A 23,313-nucleotide genomic window follows, 5' to 3' on the forward strand; every position below is an offset into this window, starting at 1 on the left:
TTGTCCAGTGATTTCCTCTATCAGTTGAAAATTGATTCACTCATATTTACATCAGAATATTTAGCAATTTGGGCTTCTCAGGTGGCACTAGTGGTAAAGAACCCACCTACCAGTGTAGGAGACATAAGATATGCGGCGTCCATCCCTGGGTCAGGGAGATCCCTTGGAGGAGGGCATGGCAACCTACTTTAGTATTCTTGCCTGGAGCATCCCACGGCCAGAAGAGCCTAGAGGTTACAGTCCAAAGGGTCACAAAGAGTCGAACACGACTGAAGTGACTTAGCGTGCATGCACACATTTAGCAATTTAGTACTTTTACCTACAAGTAAAAGATAATTGGCTACTTCAGGTTTAGTTATTTTCACCTTCTAAGATTTCCCAGGATAACTGCTATATAAGAGGTGGAAATAAGCATTATGGAGGTCACCACTTATTATTATGTGCCTGTCATAGTAACTCTACGAGTTAGAAATTTTTATCCCTGTTTTACAGATGAGGGAACTGAGGCTCAAAGTGGTTAAGCAGCTGGCCCAAAGTGACACAGATACCAAATGTTAATACCATGATTTGAATCTTAAGTCTCTCCAATTCTGAAGACTGCTCTTGCCACAGTGAAAAATAATTAATTCTAAAATAGTTGTTTGTTTCCAAGGCACAAGGGCTGAGTTCTCAGATGGTCAAAGGTATGGGAGAACTAGGCCTGTGTATGAGACATGGTTTCACTACAAATGAACTCTTCCTATAGCTTAATAATATGCTGATCTCATGTTTGCTTGATTTTGTATGTGTGTATGTGGTTTTACTCGTTTAGCAGTGAGTACTGTATTTTTTTTTTTAAGATTTATTTATTTATTTTTGGCTGGGCTGGGTCTTCACTGCTGCACAGGGACTTTCTCTAGTAGTGGCGAGCAGGGACTGCTCTCTAGTAGCCAAGCGTGGGTTCTCCTTGCTGTGGCTTCCCTTGTGGAGCATGGATTCTAGAGCATGGGCGGGGGCGGGGGCTTCAGTGGTTGTGGGGCCTGGGCTCAGTAGTTGCAATGCATGGGGTTAGTTGCTCTGTGGCATGTGGGATCTTCTAAGAGCAGGGATCGAAACTATGTCCCCTGCATTGGCAGGCGGATTGTCAACTGCTGGACCACCGGGGAAGCCCAGTACTGTGTTATTTTTTAAGCAATCTCTATGTGTATCTCTAACTCATCTTCCATTAGTGGCGTATATATGTTACCTCACACTGCCAGTCCTTATTCCCACTGTTCAGCACTGGAGACACCAGTCTCATTTTAGGAGTGTCAGGAGAGAGCCTTCAGAACAATCCTGGGATATATATATATAGTTTACTGAGATTGTGGATTAGAAAAACAAGTATAGGACTTGCTTTTCTGTATAGGACTTTTGATATTTGTTACATTTCTGATGCCAATAAATTGCATTTTAAAATTACTTACTTTAAAATAATACAGCTTATGAAAGCAATGCCCATACACTGCTGGTGAAAACATAAAATAGTGCAGCTCCTCTGAAGAACAGTCTGGCAGTTCTCAAAAGGTTAAACATAGTTACCATATGATCCACCAATTCCACTCCTAGATATACACCCAAGAGAAATGAAAACACATGTCCACACAAAAGCTTACATATGAATCCTCAGAGCAGCATTATTTGTAATAGCCAAAAAAGTAGTGTCGACTGAAAAAAATGCACAGCCTACAAGTTAAGAATTATGTTTTATTTGGCAGACTTTCTGAGGACTTCAAGCCTAGGATACAACATCTTAGATAACTCTGAAAAGATAAGGGAGGAACCAGGATATATAGGAGTTTTTGCCACAAAGACCAGGTATTCAGAACATGAAAAGATTACTGTTAATTAAAGAAACCAGATATGTCCAGTTAAGGAATTTAGTGCTTTTCTGTATATGGAAAGATGTAAGAGTCTGGGCTCACTGAAGTGATTCCTTTGTTATGCACCTCAGCTGTCTGTTGCCTCATCCTGTGCCTTCTCATCCTGAGTCTCCTCAGGGGGCACTGTCAGGGTGGCTGCAGTCAGGGGGTGGCTGACTGCTAGATAATGGGCATCCTATTTCATCCTGAGTTCCCCCAGAGCTCACCATCAGAGAGACTGTAATGTGATGGCTTAACGGCTGTAACATCTTTTATTTACCGGTAGGGCAGGCAATATTTTTCATTCACAGTAGAAACAACCTAAACTTCTATCACCTGATGAATGGATAAATTAAAGGTGGTATATTTAAATAGTGGAATATTATTTAGCAGCAAAAAAGAAGGAAGTACTGATTCATACTATAAAGTGACTGAACCTTCAAAACATGATAAATGAAAGGAGCCACACATGAAAACCACATTTTGTATGAAATGTCCAGAGTAGGCAAATCCATAGAGATAGAAGGCAGTTTCGTGGTTGCCTGAGAATGGGAAGAGGGAAACAGGGAGTGACTGATAATGAATAAGAGATTTCTCTGGGGAGATGATGAAATGTTTTGGGCTTATAGTGGTGATCATTGGACAACCTTGTAATATACTAAAGATCACTGAGTTACATACTTTTATTTTTTGTTCTCAGTTTAATAGCATTATATATACTTTAAAAAATAAACTTAGAAAAATCCAAAACAGGTTTTCATGGAGTTCTTAGGACTGTTAATAGAGATGAGCAGGATTTAGAATGTAGAGGTGAAGTGAGGGGACTGAGGCTGAAAGAAAAGCAAAGGTAAGAAGGTGGTCAAGAGCAGGGCAAGTATAAAGGCAGGTAGTACTGTAAGCAGTTCAGATTGTTAGCGGAACAAACTGGGAAGGATGGGGAGAAGTGGGACTAGGCTAGAATCCATAAGCTGTCAGAATGCCAAGACAAGGCAGCTGAACTTTCTTTGTGGGCTCTAGGAGGGCTTTAAAGGCTTTTTGTTGTTGCCAGTCCACCAGTAATGTCTTGGTGATGGACTGCCTGGATTTGAAAGTATCATGCTTGTTGATGGTTGTTATTTTATCTCCTTGTTTCTATTGGACTGTCCAAAAAGTTCGTTCAGGTTAAGATGTTGGGCCAACCCAGTATATATTCACTCATGATTTATTGAGCACCAACCAAATATCAGATGTAACTTGCATTAATTGATTTACTCCTCATAAAAACTCTATAAGAGTCAATATCTTTATCTACTGATTTTTCAGACAAAGAAACCAAAGCTCAAAGATTGTTGCCAATAAAAGGCTAACCAGTGAGTGATGAAGTCTAGCATCAACTCCAAAGTCAAGGCCATAGACCTCTCTGTCCTTCCCTCCTCTCTCTCCATTCCTTTTTCTCACTATCTCCAGTCACCATGGCCTCTGCTCTTTCAGGCAGTAGAATTAAGCCATGGAACCAGTGGATCTTGACATTTTCTGCTAAGCAATTACATATGTCTTAATTTCTTGGTTTCCATGGCTCGTTTCAAATCCTTTACCTCCTATTCATGTAAACTAGCTGTCACTAAGGCAGAATTTATTACCTATAAGGCACTTATGAGACATCTAGGGATAAATACTCAGTTGCTTCAATGTCTACAAGCTATTAAGAAGGTTGTAAATACCTTCCCTGCAGAACAGCTATTTAAATTTTGCCCTGGAGCCGTCCTTTCTTTAGTCAAGTTGATATTTGAAGACAAATTAAGGATAAAAGAACAAGAGAGCTCACAACTAAAATAGCAAGTTATTCTTAAGACTTATCTTTAAGTACAGTATTCCTTTAATCTCTAAGGAATTAATCTTTTTTTACATTAAATTTTTTTAATTGGAGTATAATTACTTTACAGTGTTGTATGAGTTTCTGCTGTACAACAGTGTGAATCAGCCATAAGTATACACATATCCACTCTCTCTTGACCCTCCCTCCCATCCCCCCATCCCACCCTTCTAGGCCATCACAGAGCACCAGGTTCAGCTCCCTGCACTATACTGCAGTTTCCCGCTAGCCACCTGTTTTACACGTGAAGTGAAAGTTACTCAGTTGTGTCCTACTCTTTGCGACCCCGTGGACTATACAGTCCATGGAATTTTCCAGGCCAGAGTACTGGAGTGAGTAGCCTTTCCCTTCTCCAAAGGATCTTCCCAACCCAGGGATCAAACCCAGGTCTCCCCCATTGTGGGTGGATTCTCTACCAGCTGAGCCACAAGGGAAGCCCAAGAATACTGGGAATACGGATCGAACTGGGAATCGAACTGGGGTCTTCTGCATTGCAGTTGGATGCTATACCAACTGAACTATCAGGGAAGCCCTTGTTTTATACGTGGTAGTGTATATATGTCAGTGCTACCCTGAATTCATCCCACCCTCTCCTTCCCTTCCCGTCCTGTGTCCACAAGTCTGTTTTCTATGTCTGTCCCATATTTTACTGGAACTTCTTTGAGGCAACAGCTGGAGGGTCACCCTTTCTTGCTCTTCCCTCCCAAACTAAAGTGTTTATCTTACCCTTCATTTCAAATACAAATTAAAATTCCTAATCACACCCAGTGTGATTAAGATGATTCTTGAAGTTATTCACACAGTTAATAAGCCCAATTATATCTTTTTATTCACCTTGACACAGTGAATTGTGTTTTTGAATCATAGGTTAACATTTTTAACTGATTGAAATATCAATTTCCCCCTCTGTGGTTACGTCAAGATCTTGGGCAGTGGTGGAAAAATGCACTTAACGGTATAGTTTTGAGCAACTCACTTAGATTTTTGCATTAGACTTTTACACTTGATTTTTTTTCCTGACCTTGTGACATCTCTACTGTCCCCAAGGAGGCTGGAAGATAGGGAATGAACTGAGCCTCAGAAAATGCAGATCACAGACTCTGCACTACCAAAGACCTAATTAGGTCATCCTTCCGTCCACCTGCCAAGGCACTATTGCTGAACTTTTCTTTCTTAGGAGAAGGTGGTTTCTGAAGCACTTTTTTTCCTTTTCTTTTTCTTAAATTTAATTTTGCCTGTGTTGGGTCTTCATTGCTGTGAGGACTTTTCTCTAGTTGTGACAAGCAGGGACTACTCTCTTGTTGCAGAGCACGGGTTCCGGGGCGCTCGGGCTTCAGTAGTTGCTGCACGTGGGCTCAGTAATTGTGACTCCTGGGCTCTGGAGCACAGGCTCAGTAGTTGTGGCGCACAAGCTTGGTTGCAGGCAGATTCTCTAGCACTGAGCCACCAGGGAAGCCCCTCTGAAGCACTTTTGTATTTTATGTTTAACATCTGTTTTCCATTTTTGGTAACCTGACTTTAGACAGTGACAGAAAGACTGTAAAATATCTTTGGCTGTTGGTTTTTTCCTTAATAGTTTTAAATGGTCATTCACTCAACAAATATTCATTGACCACCTATTCTGTGTAAGGGTGCTGTGCTCAGTATACTGCTGAGGAAAAACAGTCGTGCCCTGCCTCCATGGAATATATAGTCTGAGGCAGGGAGGAGATGCAGGGGACAAATGCTAATCAAAAAGCCACACACATGGGACTTCCTCAAACAGTCCAGTGGTTGAGACTTCACCTTTCAGTGCAGGGGGTGTGAGTTTGATCCTTGGTTGGGGAGCTAAGATCCCACATGCCGCAGGGCCAAAAAACCAAAACATAAAACAGAAGCAGTATTGTAACAAATTCAATAAAGACTTTAAAAATGGTTCACATCAAAGGGAAAAAAGAGTCTTTAAAAGTTAAAAAAAAGTCACACAAATGTGAAATGTGGCTTTGACAGATGCTGGAAAGAAAGGTACACAGTGATACGAGAGCCTGTGTTGGGGACATTTTACCTGACAGAAAGGGGTAGGAGGAAGTGACCCTTTAGCTGAGATCTGGTGCCTAGTGAAGAAGGGAGGGACCAGTGATCCAGACCCAGGGCACAGTGAAGTAGCAGTGCTGTACCAGGGGAGGAGCCTGCAGACCCGATGACCCCAAAGATCAGTGAAGAAGGGGTGGGCTGGGTAGGCTCTTTTCTTTTTCTCTCTTTCATTGAGCCTCCTCTAAAAAATATGGGAAAACAAGATTCTGCTGCTTTAAAAATAACAACAAAAGATTCAAAAAATCACTGTCCTGGGCCATCTACATGACCTGACAAGGAAGTTTTATAATCCGTGTCACATGTGATATGTCATATGACACATACCTTTCATCACCTTCTCGCCCCGTCAGATTGTCACTGAATGTTTGACTGTAGAAATCTCTCAGTTCAGTTGTCCAACACACAGCCCCTAAACCTTACAAAAAATACTCTTATTGCAGATGACAAAGGCAAAACATATGGAGTTATTTTAGGTCAGTGGTTTTCAATTTTTTTTTATAGCAGCAGAATACATTTTTCCAGTGAGATCTAATATGAAGGCATCAAAAACTCAAATGACTTTTATTTTCTTTGTGCCTTTTTTCTTACAGGTTTCATGTTCTCTAGCATGAACATTTATTGCTTTTATAACTAGAAGATAATGGCCTTTAAATTATGTGGTGGTTTAGGAAAGCTGGTAACAAGTTTCAAGGACTATCCCAGATTGAAACAGATGGCTCTCTGTTATAGTACCCTTTGTTGACCTTTTCACAACTAGGGATTACTAAGGCACGGGGTGACCATGGCTTTTTCACTGAAATTATATGATAACAGCAGAAACCTTACTGACAAACAGATGTTTTTCCCAAGTGGAGCTTTTCTTAATGAAATGGTTGCTTAGGAACCAGACCATAATAATAACTTTTCTATATTTAGGTTGCAAAGTGATTCAGTTTTCAGAATTACTAAGTCGAGGAATACTAATTAGATAAAATGGAATCTATTATTTCTTGTCTTGCAGTTGAGCGACCAAATGGTTAAAATAGAAGCAAAATTTTGTCCAGATATGTCTATCTAGATGCTATTCATAACAAGGACATAAAAGGAAAACTATAGTCATAGAGCCACCCTGCTCTGCTCTTAAATGATTCTCTGGTGGCACCGTGTGTTTGGTCTTTCATCAGTTCATATTAGAAGTTTTTGTATGTGACACTTGTTAGGTTGTTGAGTGGGTCAAAAATTGTGTGTGAAAAATGTGAAAATAACTTCAGGTTAAGCTCAGTGAGACAGCAGTGTAAAGGAAAGGCACTGTCACCTGTTTACGATGACAGATTTGATAAGTGGAAAATCTTACGTGCTAACTATTGCTAACAACAAAGAAACCTCAGTATGTACCATGTTTGTCAGATGTGTTAAAACATTAAATCTTCTATTCAGACTAGACAAAAATCTAGAAGAAAATACAGTTCTCTCTTCCATTTCCAGTAATGGTGAGATATATGCTCAATATGTGCTGATTCTTTGTGACCTCCTGTACTGTAGCCCACCAGGCTCCTATCTAAGGAATTTTGTAGGCAAGAAGACTGGAGCAGGTTGCCATTTCCTCCTCTAGGGGATCTTCCTGACCCAGGGATCAAACCTACATCTCTTGTGTCTCCTGCATTGGCAGGTAGATTCTTTACCACCAAACCACCAGGGAAGCCAATGATGAGATATTGTTGTTCAGTCGCTCAGTCATGTGCAACTCTGGGACCCCATGAACTGAAGTGCACCAGGCTTCCCTGTCCTTCACTATCTCCTGGAGTTTGCTCAAACTTATGTCCATTGAGTCGATGATGTCCCACAATGAGATACCTCAGCTGAAACAATTTTATGCAGGTTAACATATTTAAGACACTTTAAAAGCATAAAAGAGCTGACAAGAAAACAGCAAATTACCAAGCCAGCATCTGAAGAGAAAGTGAAAGTGGCTCTGTCATGTCCGACTCTTTGCAGCCCCACGGACTCTACAGTCCATGGAATCCTCCGGCCCAAAATACTGGAGTGTGTTCTTAAGAGAAAGCAAGATCCTAAAAGGTAAATGGAGCTTAAGAACCTGCATTTGCCCTCAGGGCATTTGCTGAAATTAAGTTTTAGTTTCCTGCTCTTGAAGGTCAGACCTGTAGAAATGAAAGCCTGGCTAGTCCCAACTTGAAATGGGGAGTCTAATAGAAGACCTCTAGTGTTAAGCTTACTTAGATCCCAAAGGAATACACCTTTGGGTGAATAAAAAGTGAAAATGGTATTCCTTCACCTTATCCCCAGGGTCTGGGAAGGGCATTGTCTTGTCACTGGAGAGATTGTAATCCCAAAATGGTCCACCTCTCTTGCAGATTTGTATTACTGGGATTCAGGAAAGTTCAAACTGGGAATTAGAGTTTTAAATATTTATATACTCATGGTGTCTGTGGATGTCTTACAAAAAAGCATATCTCTATAGAAGACGGGACCATCACCCTAGACCCGAAAGAATCCTCATAATAATTTTTTAATTTTTAATGATTAAAAATTTTATTATGGTAAATTTATTATAAAATTTGCTATTCTAACCATCTTTAAATGTACAATTTAGTGGCATTAAATATATCTACAATGTTGTGTCACTTCTATTTCCAAAACTTTTTCATCAGCCCACCCAGAAACTCTTAACCATTAAGCAATAACTACCCATTCCTTCTCTCAAAATAATTATTGTATATTTAGTTATGTATAATAATTAGAGCATAGTCACAAAATAGCCAAGCACAAGGAAACAATGTCCCAGAAGACTTTGGATGTTGGACTTCAGTTCAGCTCAGTTCATTCACTCTGTCGTGTCCAACTCTTTTCAACCCCATGGACTGCAGCACACCAGGCTTCCCTGTCCATCATCAGCTCCCGGAGTTTGCTCAAACCCATGTCTGTGAAGTCCGTGATGCCATTCAACCATCTCATCCTCTGTAATCCCCTTCTCCTCCTGCCTTCTATCTTTCCCAGCATCAGGGTCTTTTCCAAGGAGTCAGTTCTTCGCATTGGGTGGCCAAAGTATTGGGAGTTTCAGCTTCAACATCAGTCCTTCCAATAAATATTCAGGACTGATTTCTTTTAGGATGGACTGGTTTGATCTGCTTGCAGTCCAAGGGACTCTCAAGAGTCTTCTCCAACACCACAGTTCAAATGCAAATTCACTGATTACCTCTAGTAATTTTCTGATACTGTCTTTAGGGATTTCTATGTACAGTATCATGTCATCTGCAAACAGTTAGAGCCTTACTTCTTCTTTTCCTGTCTGGATTCCTTTTATTTCTTTTTTTCTCTGATTGCTGTAGCTAGGACTTCTAAAACTATATTGAGTAATAGTGGTGAAAGTGGATACCCTTGTTTTTTCCTGATCTTAGAATGCTTTCAAATGCTTTCAGTTTTTAACCAGTGGGAATAATGTTTGCTATAGGCTTATCATGTATGGCCTTTACTATGTTGAGGTAGGTTCCTTCTATGCCCATTTTATGAAAAGTTTTAATCATAAATGGGTGCTGAATTTTGTCAAAGGCTTTTTCTGCATCTATTGAGATTATCATATGGATTTTATCTTTCAGTTTGTTAATATGGTGTATCACATTGATTGATTTGTACATATTGAAGAATCCTAATTGAATAAACCCAACTTGATCATGGTATATGAGCTTTTAGATGTGTTGCTGAATTCTGTTTGCTAAAATTTTGTTGAGGATTTTTGCATCTATGTTCATCAGTGATATTGGCCTGTAGTTTTCTTTTTTTGTGTTGTCTCTGTCTGTTTTTGGTATCAGGGTGATGGTGGCCTTATAGAGTGAGTTTGGAAGTATTCCTTCCTCTGCAGTTTTTTAAAAGAGTTTTAGAAGGATAGGCATTAGCTCTTCTCTAAATGTTTGATAGAGTTCTCCTGTGAAGCCATCTGATCCTAGGCTTTTGTTTTTTGGGAGATTTTTGATCACAGCTTCAATTTCAGTGCTTGTAAATGGGTTGTTCATAATTTCTGTTTCTTCTTGGTTCTGTCTTGGAAGATTGAACTTTTCTAAGAATCTGTCATTTCTTCAAGGTTATCCATTTTATTGCCATATAGCTGTTTATAATAGTATTTTATAATTCTTTGTATTTCTGCATTGTCTGTTGTAACCTCTCCTTTTTCACTTCTAATTTTGTTGATTTGATTCTCCTTTTTTCATGATGAGTCTGGCTAAAGGCTTGTCAATTTTATATATCTTCTCAAAGAACTAGCTTTTAGTTTTATTAATCTTTACTGTTGTTTCTTTCATTTCTTTTTCACTTATTTCTGCTCACATCTTTATGATTTCTTTCCTTTTGCTAATCTTGAGGTTTTTTGTTGTTCTTTTTCCAGTTGTTTTAGGTATAAAGTTAGGTTGTCTGTTCAATGTTTTTCTTGTTTCTTGAGATAGAATTGTATTACTATAAACTTCTCTCTTAGAACTGTTTTTGCTGTACCCCATAGGTTTTGAGTTGTTGTGTTTTCATTGTCATTTGTTTCTAGAAATCTTTTGATTTCCCTTTTGATTGCTTCAGTAACCTGTTGGTTATTTAGAAACGTGTTGTTTAATCTCCATGTGTTTGTGTTTCTTACAGTTTTTTTCATGTAATTGATATCTAGTGTCATAGCATTGTGGTCAGAGAAGATGGTTGATACAATTTCAGTTTTCTTAAATTTACTGAGGTTTGATTTGTGACCCAAGATGTGGTCTATCCTGGAGAATGTTCCATGTGCACTTGAGAAGAAGGTGTATTCTTCTGCATTTGGATGGAATGTCCTGAAGATATCAATGAGATCCATCTCATCTGATTTATCATTTAAGACTTGTGTTTCCTTATTAATTTTCTGTTTTGATGATCTGTCCATTGGTGTGAGTGGGGTGTTAAAGTCTCCTACTATTATTGTGTTACTGTCAGTTTTTACTTCTATGTCTGTCTGTGTTTGCCTTACGTACTGAGGTGCTTTTAAGTTGGGTGCATAGATACTTAAAACTGTTATGCCTTCCTCTTGGATTGGTCCCTTGATCATTATGTAGTGTCCTTCCTTATCTCTTGTAATCTTCTTTATTTTAAGGTCTATTTTGTCTGATATGAGGATTGCTACTCCAGCTTTCTTTTGCTTCCCATTTGCATGGAATATATTTTTCCATCCTCTTGCTTTCAGTCTATATATGTCTTGAGGTCTGAAATGGGTTTCTTGTAGACAGCATGTATATGGGTCTTGTTTTTGTATCCATTCAGCCAGCCTGTGTCTTTTGGTTGGAGCATTTAGTCCATTTACATTTAATGTAATTATTGATATATATGTTCCTATTGCCATTTTCTTAATTTTTGGGGGCTGATTTTGTAGGTCTTTTTTTCTTCTCTTGTATTTCTTGACTATATAATATAAGTCCATTTAACATTTGTTGTAAAGCTGATTTGGTGATACTGAATTCTCTTAACTTTTGCTTGTATGAAAATCTTTTTATTTCTTCATCAATTTTGAATGAGATCCTTACTGGGTTCATTATTCTTGGTTGTAGATTTTTCCCTTTCAGTACTTTAAATATATCCTGCCATTCCCTTCTGGCCTGCAGAGTTTCTCCTGAAAGATCAGCTGTTAAGCATATGGGGTTTCCCTTGTATGTTTCTTGTTGCGTCTCCCATTCTGCTTTTAATATTCTTTATGTTAGTCTTTGTTAGTTTGCTTAGTATGTGTCTTGGCGTGTTTCTCCTTGGGTTTATTCTGTATGGGACTCTTTGTGCCTCTTAGACTTGATTGACTAGTTCCTTTTCCATGTTGAGAAAGAAAGAAAATAAAGAGTAGGATAAAATTAAATCTTCAGTGAATGAGTTTTACAGTAGACATAGTCAAGAGAGAGTTCATGAACCAGAAGATAGAAAGAAAGACATTATGCAAAATGCAGCACAGAGTAATTATTTTTCTTTTTCTCTTCTTCTTCTGGGACCCCTGTAGTTCAAATGTTGGTGCGTTTGATATTGTCCCAGAGGTCTCTGAGCCTGTCCTCAGTTCTTTCCATTCTTTTTACTTTGTTTTGTTCTTCAGAAGTTGTTTCCACCATTTTATCTTCTAGCTCACTGATTCATTCTCTGCTTTAGATATTCTGCTATTGATTCCTTCTAAAGTATTTTTAATTTCAGTAATTGTGTTGTTTGTCTCTGTATGTTTATTCTTTAATTCTTCTAGGTCTTTGTTAATTGATTCTTGCATTTTCTCCATTTTGTTTTCAAGGTTTTTGATCATCTTTACTGTCATTATTCTGAATTCTTTTTCAGGTAGTTTGCCTATTTTCTCTTCATTTATTTGGACTTCTCTGTTTCTAGTTCGTTCCTTCATTTGTGTAGTTACCTTCCTTTTCTGTCCAGACTCCCTGCTCTAGGCAACAGCAAATCTTTTTTCTGTCTCTGCTGGTTTATATTTGTCCTCATTGCAAATCTTTTTTCTTTAATTATACTTTGCATTTCAATTAAGGTTAAATTATTTTGACATTAATGAGCTTTAAACTTTATGAGATGACATCTATTAATTTTTTCTTTTTGATTTCTCCATCCAGAGACTAAATACTGTCTCCCTGTGCTGCGTTCTGCATAATGTCTTCCTTTCTATCTTCTGGTTCATTAACTCTCTCTTTGCTGTGTCTACTGTAAAACTCATTCATTGTTTTAATTTTATCCTACTCTTTATTTTTAACATTTTCTTTGTTTTTCAAATGTGCTACATCAGATTTGGTTGTTTTCTATCCCTGAAGATATTTTCAAGCTCATCTTATTTTTCTTTGAGTATAGGAAACCTTGTTACTTAATAATTTGTGTGTGTTACTTCCAACATCTTAACACACACAAAAGTCCAGCCTTTGTTCATAGGAAGCATCACTATGAACAAAGCTAGTGGAGGTAATGGAATTCCAGTTGAGCTATTTCAAATCCTAAAAGATGATGCTGTGAAAGTGCAGCACTCAATATGGCAGCAAATTTAGAAAACTCAGCAGCAGCCACAGGACTGGAAAAGGTCATTTTTCATTCCAATCCCGAAGAAAGGCAATGCCAAAGAATGTTCAAACTACCGCACATTTGCACTCATCTCACACGCTAGTAAAGTAATGCTCAAAATTCTCCAAGAGAGGTTACAGCAAACGTTATTCTCAGTGGTGAAAAACTGAAAGCATTCCTCCTAAGATCAGGAACAAGACAAGGGTGTCCACTTTCACAACTATTCAACATAGTTTTAGAAGTCCTAGCTACGGCAATCAGAGAAGAAAGAGAAATAAAATCCAGATCAGAAAAGAAGTAAAGCTCTCACTGTTTGCAGATGATATGATACTGCACATAGAAACCCCTAAAGATTGTATCAGAAAATTACTAGAGCTAATCAGTGAATTTAGCAAAGTTGCAGGATGGAAAATCACTACACAGAAACACTTGCATTTCTGGATGCTAACAATGAAAATTCAGAAAGAGAAATTAAGGAATCAATCCTATTCACCATTGCAGCAAAAAAAAAAAAAAATCAGTATCTTGGAATAAACTTACCTAAGGAGACAAAGAAACTACACAGAAAATTAGAAGACACTAATGAAAGAAATCAAAGATGAAATAAACAGATGGAGAGATATATTCCATGTTCCTGGAGAGATATATTCCATGTTCCTGGGTAAGAACAATCAATATTGTGAAAATGACTATACTACCAAACGCAATCTACAGATTCAGTGCAATCCCTGTCAAATTACCAATGGCATTTTTCACAGACCTAGAACAAAAAATTTCACAATTCATATGGAAACACAAAAGACCCCGTATAGCCAAAGCAATCTTGAGAAAGAAGAATGGAGCTGGAGAGGTCAACCTTCCTGACTTCAGATTATACTACAGTCATCAAGACAGTATGGTTTGGCACAAAAACAGAAACATAGACCAATGGAAGAAGATAGAGAGCTCAGAAACAAACCCATGCACCTGTGGGTACCTTATTTTTGACAAAGGAGGCAAGAATATACAATGGGGCAAAGACAGCCTCTTCAATAAATGGTGCTGGGAAAACTGGACAGCTACATGTAAAAGAATGACATTAAACACTTCCTAACACCATACCAAAGATAAACTCAAAATGGAATAGAGACCTAAATGTAAGACCAGAAACTATAAAACTCTTAGAGGAAAACATAGGCAGAACACTCAATGACATAAATCAAAGCAAGATCTTCTATAACCCACCTCCTAGAGTAATGGAAATAAAAGCAAAAGTAAACAAGTGGGACCTGATTAAACTTAAAAGCTTTTGTATAGCAAAGGAAACTATAAGCAAGGTGAAAAGACAGCCCTCAGAATGGAAGAAAATAATGCCAATGAAACAACTGACAAAGGATTAATTTCCAAATTATATAAGCAGCTCATACAACTCAATACCAGAAAAACAAACAACCCAATCAAAAAGTGGGAAAAAGACTTAAACAGATATTTCTCCAATGAAGACATACAGATGGCTAACAAACACATGAAAAGATGCTCAATGTTGCTCATTATTAGAGAAATACAAATCAAAACCACAGTGAGATACCACCTCCATGGATCAGAATGGCCATCATCAAAAAGTCTGCAAACAGTAAATGCTGGAGAGGGTGTGGAGAAAAAGGAATGCTCTTGCACTGTTGGTGGGCCTGTAAATTGATACAGCCACTATGGAAGACAGTATGGAGATTCCTTAGAAAACTAGGTATAAAAGCACCATATGACCCAGCAACCCCACCCCTAGGCATATACTGTGAGGAAGCCAAAACTGAAAGAGATGCATGTATCCCAGTGTCATTGCAGTACTATTTACAGTAGCTAGAACATGGAAGCAACCTAGGTGTCCATGTGGTACATATGCACAATGGAATATTACTCAGCCATAAAAAGGAATGCATTTGTGTCAGTTCTGATGAGGTGGATGAACCTAGAATCTATTATATAGAGTGAAGTCAGAAAGAGAAAGATTAATATCATATTCTAATGCATATATACAGAATCTACAAAAATAGTACTGGAGAATTTATTTACAGGACAGCAATGGAGAAACAGACATAGAGAATAGACTTATGGACATGGGGAGAGGGGAGGAGAGGGTGAGATGTATGGAAAGAATAACATGGAAACTTACATTACCGTATGTAAAATAGATGGCCAACCAGAATTTGCTGTATGGCTCAGGAAACTCAAACAGGGACTCTGTATCAACCTAGAGGGGTGGGATGGGGCGGGAGATGGGAGGGAGGTTCAAAAGGGAGGAGATATATGTATACCTATGGCTGATTCATGTTGAGGTTTGACAGAAAACAACAAAATTCTGTAAAGCAATTATCCTTCAGTAAAAAAATAATTTAAAAAAATAGGCAGTTCATGGTAGAGGAATGTGGAAGTTGCTCATTCGTGTCCCACTCTTTCAGACCCCATGAACTGTAGCATTTCAGGCTCCCCTGTCCATGGGATTCTCCTGGCAAGAACACTGGAGTGGGTTGCCATTCCCTTCTCCAGGGAATAAAGATTTAACGAACTTTTCTAATAGGCAAAGAAATGTAGATTAAAATAATAATGAAATACAGTTTTTTACACCATTTCATAAAACAGATTTTTTTAAGATGGGAATATTCAGTGCTGGCCAGTTGTAGTGAAATAGGCACCCTTGAACTCTATTGGTAGGAAAAGTAATTGGAACATTTTAGGAAGGCAGCTTTGAAAATGTTTTTATGCCCTTGGAGCCAGTTCTTTATCTTTGGGGAAACCTACCCTAAGAATATAAATGGGAGTTAGGTGCTTTTACTAATTCTAACAAGGTCTATGAAATGTTTTCCCTTGATGAATAATTGTGCAAATGGGTCTTGGTCCCAGGGACAGAACCCAGTTGAAGAACCCAGTTGAAGAACCTTGTGCTTTCATAGCTCATTTGTCCCCTTCTCCAGGAAGCCCCACCCCTTCCTAAACCCCTTTTTTCACTTTTCTCTCCCTGTGTTCTCATTACACTCAAAAATGCTGTACTAACCACACTGTCTTGTAATCATTGTTTGGTTTGTCTCTCTAGATTGGCACTGTCGTGCCTCGTTACATTTGTGACACTTAGTACCTGGCACGTAGTAGAACTCTGTTAATGTGTGAATGTGTGAAAGAATGATATCTATTGCCTTTATTCTAAAGCTGTTTTCCAAGCTTTAGGATTTATGCCATAGCTGCGCATTACTTCTGTATGCTCTTATATAACCAATTTGTATTTTTTTAATTGACCCCTTTCCCCCTCTTTTTAAAGAAAGTAAAATTGAAAAGAATCTCTACTATTTCTCCATGCTAAATAATAGTATCGCTATTAAAGTTTTCATTATTATTGTTAGACAACTCCAAATGACCTAGTGTGAAAGCCAAGCCATCTGGGGGAATAAACACCCCCCCCCCCCATCTTCCCAGAAGAAAAGAAGACTGTTAAATAAAACAAAATTGTTCACTATAAAAAGTGTGTATACGTGTGTGTGTATGTGTGCATGTATTTATTCACAAGAGTGAGTTATGGATGAGAGGGCACTAAAATGCTTATGTTGATTTCAGGTTTCAAGTTTTTTTTTTTTTTTTTAAGACAGCTTTATTGAGATATAATTCACATACCATACCATTTGCTTTTTTTAGGTGTGTAATATAATAGCTTTGCGTGTAGTTGGAGTTGCATATCGATCACCACAATCCATCTTAGAACATTTGCATTACCCTAAAAAGAGACCGGTTCCCCATAGCCTTTATTCCTCAATCCTCCCATACATCCATGGGTGACTTTTTTCTTATGTTTTTCTCTAGTATTTGAATCTCTTATAGTGACCATGTGTTTTTTATGTATGGTTGGGGGGAAAAGTCACGTTCTTTTGATTGTGGAAATAGTTCTTCAAGGCTTCTCCTTTTCTCCTCTGTTTATAGATGCCCTGCTTAGCAGAGTGACTTTTAACCTGAGGGCCTTGACTAAAGGTCTGGTCACTTGCCAGGATTGTAGGCAGGGTGTTTAAGTATATATATGCATTTTATCAGGGCAAATTTATAGCAGCACTGCCTGGTTTCCATATGAAACTACCATTTATATCCTACATGTCATGGTTACTGATTTCACAACAGTCACTTTTTCTAAGCCAGTCTTGGCCCAGAGCACCTAAAGACTTAGCTAATCATCTTATCAGGATATCTGCTACGTTCAACTGAAGGAAAAAAAGGGAGAACTCGGAGTTTCTATCTTGGCTCTATCACTGCTTGGTACCCAAAGCACAGAGCAGATCTCCGAGCCTTAAGACACTGGATCATGAGAAAGATCAGTCATGTCTTGTTAGAGCTTCAGGCCAGGTGATCACTCCCCTGGGAGGTCTGACTCTCTCAAAACTAGTGAGAACCCGACGCATCAGTCAGCTTTGCTGATTCTGCAGCTTCTCTTTGCCTAAGTTTGAGGTGAAATGTCAGTAGAAAACTTAGAAAGAAATCAATCTGGAGTTCAGGTGGTACTCCCTCTACTGGGACTACCTAGCTTGGGGGTCTTCCAAGACTGTTTCTTGCCTAGATTCAGCTAAAAGAGAACTACAGACTGTTTTCTGGAAAATCAGAAGGCCCTCTCTTCATATTATCAGCAATTGTTTCTTTTCATGGCATAAAGAGAATGTTAATGTTTGAAAGGTACCATAAAGAGAACTCAATAAATAACATCCTGCTTCTTTCTCAACCAGGATCAGCTGAAATGCAAGTTTCTCTGAATGCACAGGGCAATGATTACTCTCACAGCAGCACTAATTGCTGTTTTCTCTTCCTTCCTTCCTCACTTATGCCTTCAGTCAGTATTAGGGCAGCTTTGTTTGTATTTCTGTACTTACAATAGAGCCCTTGATCATCGTGTTCTTAAGGCTCACTTTTCTCAGCTCCGTTCTGTATCGCCCAGAAGTAACTGATACAGGCAGTCCTAACAAGGTAGATTCTAAGCTTTTTGGTGCTGACTTGGGTTTTATTTATTTGGGGGGTGGGTAGTAGAATAAGAGATTTAGGGGAATTGCAGTAGCCCATAAAGAAGTGACATGGAGATATTTGAGAATCACTGATTAAAAACAGAAACTCACTAAAATCCAAGTTTCCCTGTAGGTCTCCTCTGTCATCGCTAATGTCAGCAACATCTCAAGTCAAAGTCATTTGTGAATTTCATTAACCTTGCTACTTCCCTTTTCCACATTGAGATAAATATAAATAAATATACCAATTAAGAACAAAGCAGTTCCTATGAAGCCCAACTGGAACCCAAGAGGATTCTGCCTTTTCATACAGGGTGCAGAGTGCCTCTCCTTCCTCTGACCTTGCAGTCTAATGGAAAGTAAATCTTATGGCTGAGAAACACTTGAAAATGTAAGATTTGCTGTCTTTAGGGTTAGGATTTGCAAAGCTGGTACTTTTTTGGTGGGATAGCAGATGTGGGCTTGCAGTCCTGCTCTTGTCACATGGCAGCTGTGTGATCTGGGACCATATTTTTCACCCTTCTGTTCCTCAACTTCTCCCTCAGTAAAATTAGGAATGATAGTATTAATAGCATCTACTGCAAAGGATTGTTGGAAGCATTAAACAGATGAATGCATAAAAAATGCTTAAGACCATGCCTGACATATTGAAAACACTCATTAAACATTAAGAATTTTTATTGTCTTTGCTACAAGATTTTCATTTATTATAATAAGTAAATATTTCATAATCCAAATGGCTTCTGGCTACAGTTAACTGTCATTAAATATAGATTATAGCTTTTTTCCTTCCAAAATGGGAATTAGAGAACAATGTAAGTAAATATATTTGCCTGATTTTAGTGTTTGAGTATATTATTTAATCTTGGTTTAAAGCCGCAGACTGTAGGTACTGTACCGCCGTTCTTAACAAATCTTCAATTTATTAGTCTAACCTTCTTTTTTCCTCAGGACTGAGTAACACTCACTCACCTTAAATCTTTAGAAATGTGTTGGGGCTTGTCCATACTTAGCACAACTTTGGAGCTTTAGAGAAACTGAACATTATGTTGGCATGCTAGACATTATCATTTACTCTAATTACAAAGACAACCTGGCTATTCAGTTGAGTTCCCCATACTTCCTTGATTTAATAACCAACTTCCCCAGTTTGTACAGCTTCCTGGATTCTTGGAGCTGAAATGATTGTTAATTTTCATTATAATGAGCAGTCTCTAATGTAACAACTGAAGTATCTGCTAGAGGGTAGCAGTCTCCTTCTCTCCAGGGTCAGCCTTTCTTCTCTGTGTGTCCTTGAGCTGCAGCAGGAGAGGACAGTCACAGGCTGGTGATTATCTTTTTGGAATCAGAAGGAAAAGTTCCTTGTGCCTTACATCTTCACCATCATTGTTCTTTCAAACTAGAGCTTCTTCCCAGGTTAATATACATTTTACCTTTTTTCTAGTTTTTTAAATTAATATGTATCTGTTAATTTCTTTGAACATCCTTTGTGAAGAATTGAGAAGCTTGTCTCCTTCCCAGCTTACCCCTCACAGTTAGTCCTCAGTGATAATCATCCCCTCCACCCACCTTAAGTAGTTTGTTCTAGTATATTTATACGTAAAATTCTTTCACAGATCTCAGTGTTAAAATCTCTGCACATTATCTACTCATTTCCTGTAAGTTGGATGGAGGGTTAACATCCACATGCACACACATGCCTGTACACACATACCTGTATCCCTTCTCTTCCTACCATTTCCCTTTCACAGTTTTTGGTTAAATCACTGGGCAGTGTTTGCTGCTGACTCTATGAATATTATTCATGGCTACGCCTAGTTCAGTTGTCCTTTCTTGTGTATTTGCTTAGTTTTCTATCAAATAATTGCTGTTTTTCCCGAAATGATCCAACAGCTCTAGCAAATGCGTGTCATTATTTTGTCCCATCTTTGTTCTCTTTACCCATACTTCAGCCTTTGATATCTATATTCTTTTCATTCTTATCAGTTTATTCCTTTTTCACTCCTTGCCTGTTAACTGTAGAGAGATTTCAGGGGGAAGATGCTTGTGGTCATTCTGTTACATCTGATTGAAAATTATTTTTACATTTCACCTCCAAAAGAGACTGTCCTATTTTAAAAGACCTTGTCTCTTAGCACTGATTTTTAAGTTATATTTTATTTATTTATGTTTGATACATTACATGGTTCAAAATTAAAAAGGAATACAAAGATACAGAGTTAAAAAACCCCTCTTATCTATCCTCTAGTTACTCTTTTTCCCTCCCTAGAAAGAACCAATATCATTGGTTTCTTGTATATCTTTACAGAACTATTGATGAATATTTCCCCTTTGTACACAAATTGTTGAATTTTTATACACATTGTTTTGCACCTTGCATTTCACTTAACAATGGATCTTAGAATTTATTCCATAAAAGTTCTTTAAAAGCTTCTCATTTTCTTGTGAATATCTTTCTGTGTCTGACTTACTTTACTTAACATAGTTCTCTCAAGGTCCATCCATGTTGAAAATTTAAGAGTTTTCCTTTTTATGGATGATTAGCATTGCATTGTATTTATTTACCAATGTCTTCTTTGTCCATTCACCCATTGATGGACATTTAGATTGTTTCTGTGTCTTGGCTATTGTAAACAGTGTTGTAATGAACATAGATGTGCACATATCTTTTTGAGTTTGTGTTTTTATATTCTTCAGATAAATGCCTAGTGGTAGAATTGCTAGGTCTTATGGTAGCTCTATTTTTAATTTTTTCATGAACCTCCATACTGTTTTCCATGGTAGTCATACCAGTTTACCTTCCCACCAACAGTACATGAGAATCCCATTTTTGCCATGTCTTCTCCAACACTTGTTATTTCTTATCTTTTTGATAATAGCTTTCTGACAGGTGTGAGATGGTATCTCATTGTGGTTTTGTTTTATATTTCCCTGGTGATTAGTGATGTTAAATATCTTTTTATGCCTCTCTTAGCCATCTGTCTGTCTGTCTTTAGAAGAATGCCTGTTCAGATCATCTGCTCATTTTTTAGTCAGATTTTTTTTTTGCTATTGAGTTTTATGAATCTTACAGTTTTTAAATAACCGGTCTTTGAGATATAATTCATATTTCATACAATTCACCCATTTAAAGTATACAATTCAGTGCTTTTTATTATATTCACAGTGTGTGTAACCATCACTGTAATTAATTTTAGAATGTTTTTATCTCTTCATAATGAAATTCCATATCATTAGCAGTCAGTCTCTATTTCTTACTCAACTCCCACAGCCCTAAGCACCCACGAAATCTACTTTCTGTCTGCAGATTTGCCTATTTTGGACATTTTTATGTAAATAGAGTCATACAGTATGCAGGCATTTCTGTTTCTTACAGTTTTCAGCAGAAATTCAAGTGAGTAGGTGCTTTTCCAAGTTGATGTGGGTATTTTGGGAGGTAAGTTGTTATCTACTCAGGAGAGTAAGTCAGGTTAGTTTTAAAGTGGGGATGACTTAGCAGATTTCCAGGAGAGAGTTAGTTAGCCAAGATACTTGGGGTTAGACTATCTTTCATACAATGTAAAACTCCTGTGTAAAGTGGGACCTAAACTACCGTGACTTTCCAAGGTCTGCAGATCACTGAGCAGTATGCTAAGGGATCATCTTGAAGTCAGCACTGGATCAGAATACATTTCTGGCTTTGTAATGAAAGTCTTTGGGGGAAAAAAACAGTTGTTTTACAAAATTGACTATCTCTATTTTGTTGCATAATTACTTTCAGTAATATTTTTTCAGTTGCTTAATTTGCCTTATCCTATGCTTTGCCTCCAAACACAGATCAGAACATTTTTATGAACTCTTGCCAGATCTGATTCACCTTTGCCTTCTATGTATCTTATCTATTCCACCACATCTCAAAATGCCTAGTCATTTTCCTGTGATCAGAGCAGGAGCAGGTATCTCTCACACAATCATTTGGTCTTTATTTGCCAAAGGGATTGATGTGTCATATTTCCTTAGAGCCTGGACTGACCCAGAAATTACCCCATTTTTCAGATTACAAAGGAGGGACCAAGGATCATAGGAAGGTTAAGGCCAGGTTTCCTCAGTTGTCAAAATTTTAAAAATCTTATCTTTAAAAAAAAAAAAATTGTTCTGTAGTCTTAACCATCATATGTGATTCTCTTCACTGCTTCATATAAGAGTAAGGAAGGAACCAGTGTTCTCTAGGGATTTATAAATTCATAGGTAGCAACTGTATCCTAGAAGGTAAATTCAAACAGAGCGCCATTTGGCAGCCTTTAGTGGAGCAGGCCAGCGGGAAGATAAACAATCGCTAACCTGGAACTGTGGGAAGCAAGGAAACTGTACTGTGCTGTCGGCAACCTTTTTATGAAAGATTAGAAGAATTAAAGCTCCCTGGTACAACTACAAGTCTAGCATTATGGGAAACTTTATTTTTTAACCTGGATTTGTTTCTTTAATCTGAAGAAAGATATATTAGGATTCCTTTGGGTGAAAAAAAAAATCAAATTGCTATAAACGTAAAAGGATATTTATTGGCTTATGTACCCTAAGGTTCTAATGAGTAGAAGTATAATTGGATCCAGGGGCTCAAAGCATGATGCAGTTCTCTTTTCCTCCTTGGTCTCTTGGTTTGACCGTCCTCTGTATTGGTACCATTGTGGGGCAGACTTTCTCCCAATGATGGCCACTGGGAGCTCCAGGTTAATCACTTCAACAGGCAAGAAAACAAAGAGCCAAAATAACCATCCACACAAACACACAAACTGCAGGAGCTCATCTTCCCTAGCAGTTCCAAAATTGGTTCTAGGATTGAGTCTCTTTCCTCATTCCTGAACCAGACATTGTGGTGGTGATGGGATGGAATATCCTAAGGCACCCTTGATAAGAGTTTGTTCACATATGGAGAGAGAGAAGGTGGGTCATTAACCCCACTCAAACAACATCGACTGAGAATAGGGAAGGAGTATTTCCTAAAGGAACAACAGGTGTCGCTACCAGAAGAGAGAATAGATGCTATGTGCCACCAAAGTCTGTTTGCTACAGAGAGAAAATCAAGAGCTCACTTGGATTTTGTTTTGTTTTTTAATTTCGGCTGCACTGGGCCTTTGTTGCAGTGCACTAACTTCTCTAGTTGTAGTGTGTGGGCTTAGTTGCTCCGTGGCACGTGGGACCTTAGTTCCCTGACCAGGGATCGTACCTGCACCTCTTGCATCGGAAGGCAGATCCTTAACCAGGGAAGTCCCAGTTCATTTGGTTTTGAAGTATACAGCAGGATATGCTCACAGAAGTAAATAACTTCTCTGCTAAAGATTAGTGAGAGAAAATTAGGCATAAATGACAGTAGAAGGGACTCTGGTAATATATATTTTTCAGAGAAGTTAGATACAGATCATAGTTTTTTAGAGCAAATCCCCTGTCCCCACCGATTTTCATTATAAAGGTATAACTATATTCCTAAAAGGAGACAGATCCATGGAGTTGCTGA

At 38.1% G+C, this 23,313-nt stretch overlaps 1 protein-coding gene across 2 annotated transcripts in view; it reads left to right on the forward strand.

The window, feature by feature from the left end:
* The window catches only part of TANGO6 (transport and golgi organization 6 homolog), a 184,537-nt gene that overhangs the window by 76,387 nt on the left and 84,837 nt on the right, over positions 1-23,313 (forward strand). The window lies entirely within an intron of this gene.

This window comes from Bos javanicus, chromosome 18 (assembly GCF_032452875.1).
Source record: "Bos javanicus breed banteng chromosome 18, ARS-OSU_banteng_1.0, whole genome shotgun sequence".
Classification (NCBI taxonomy): domain Eukaryota; kingdom Metazoa; phylum Chordata; class Mammalia; order Artiodactyla; family Bovidae; genus Bos; species Bos javanicus.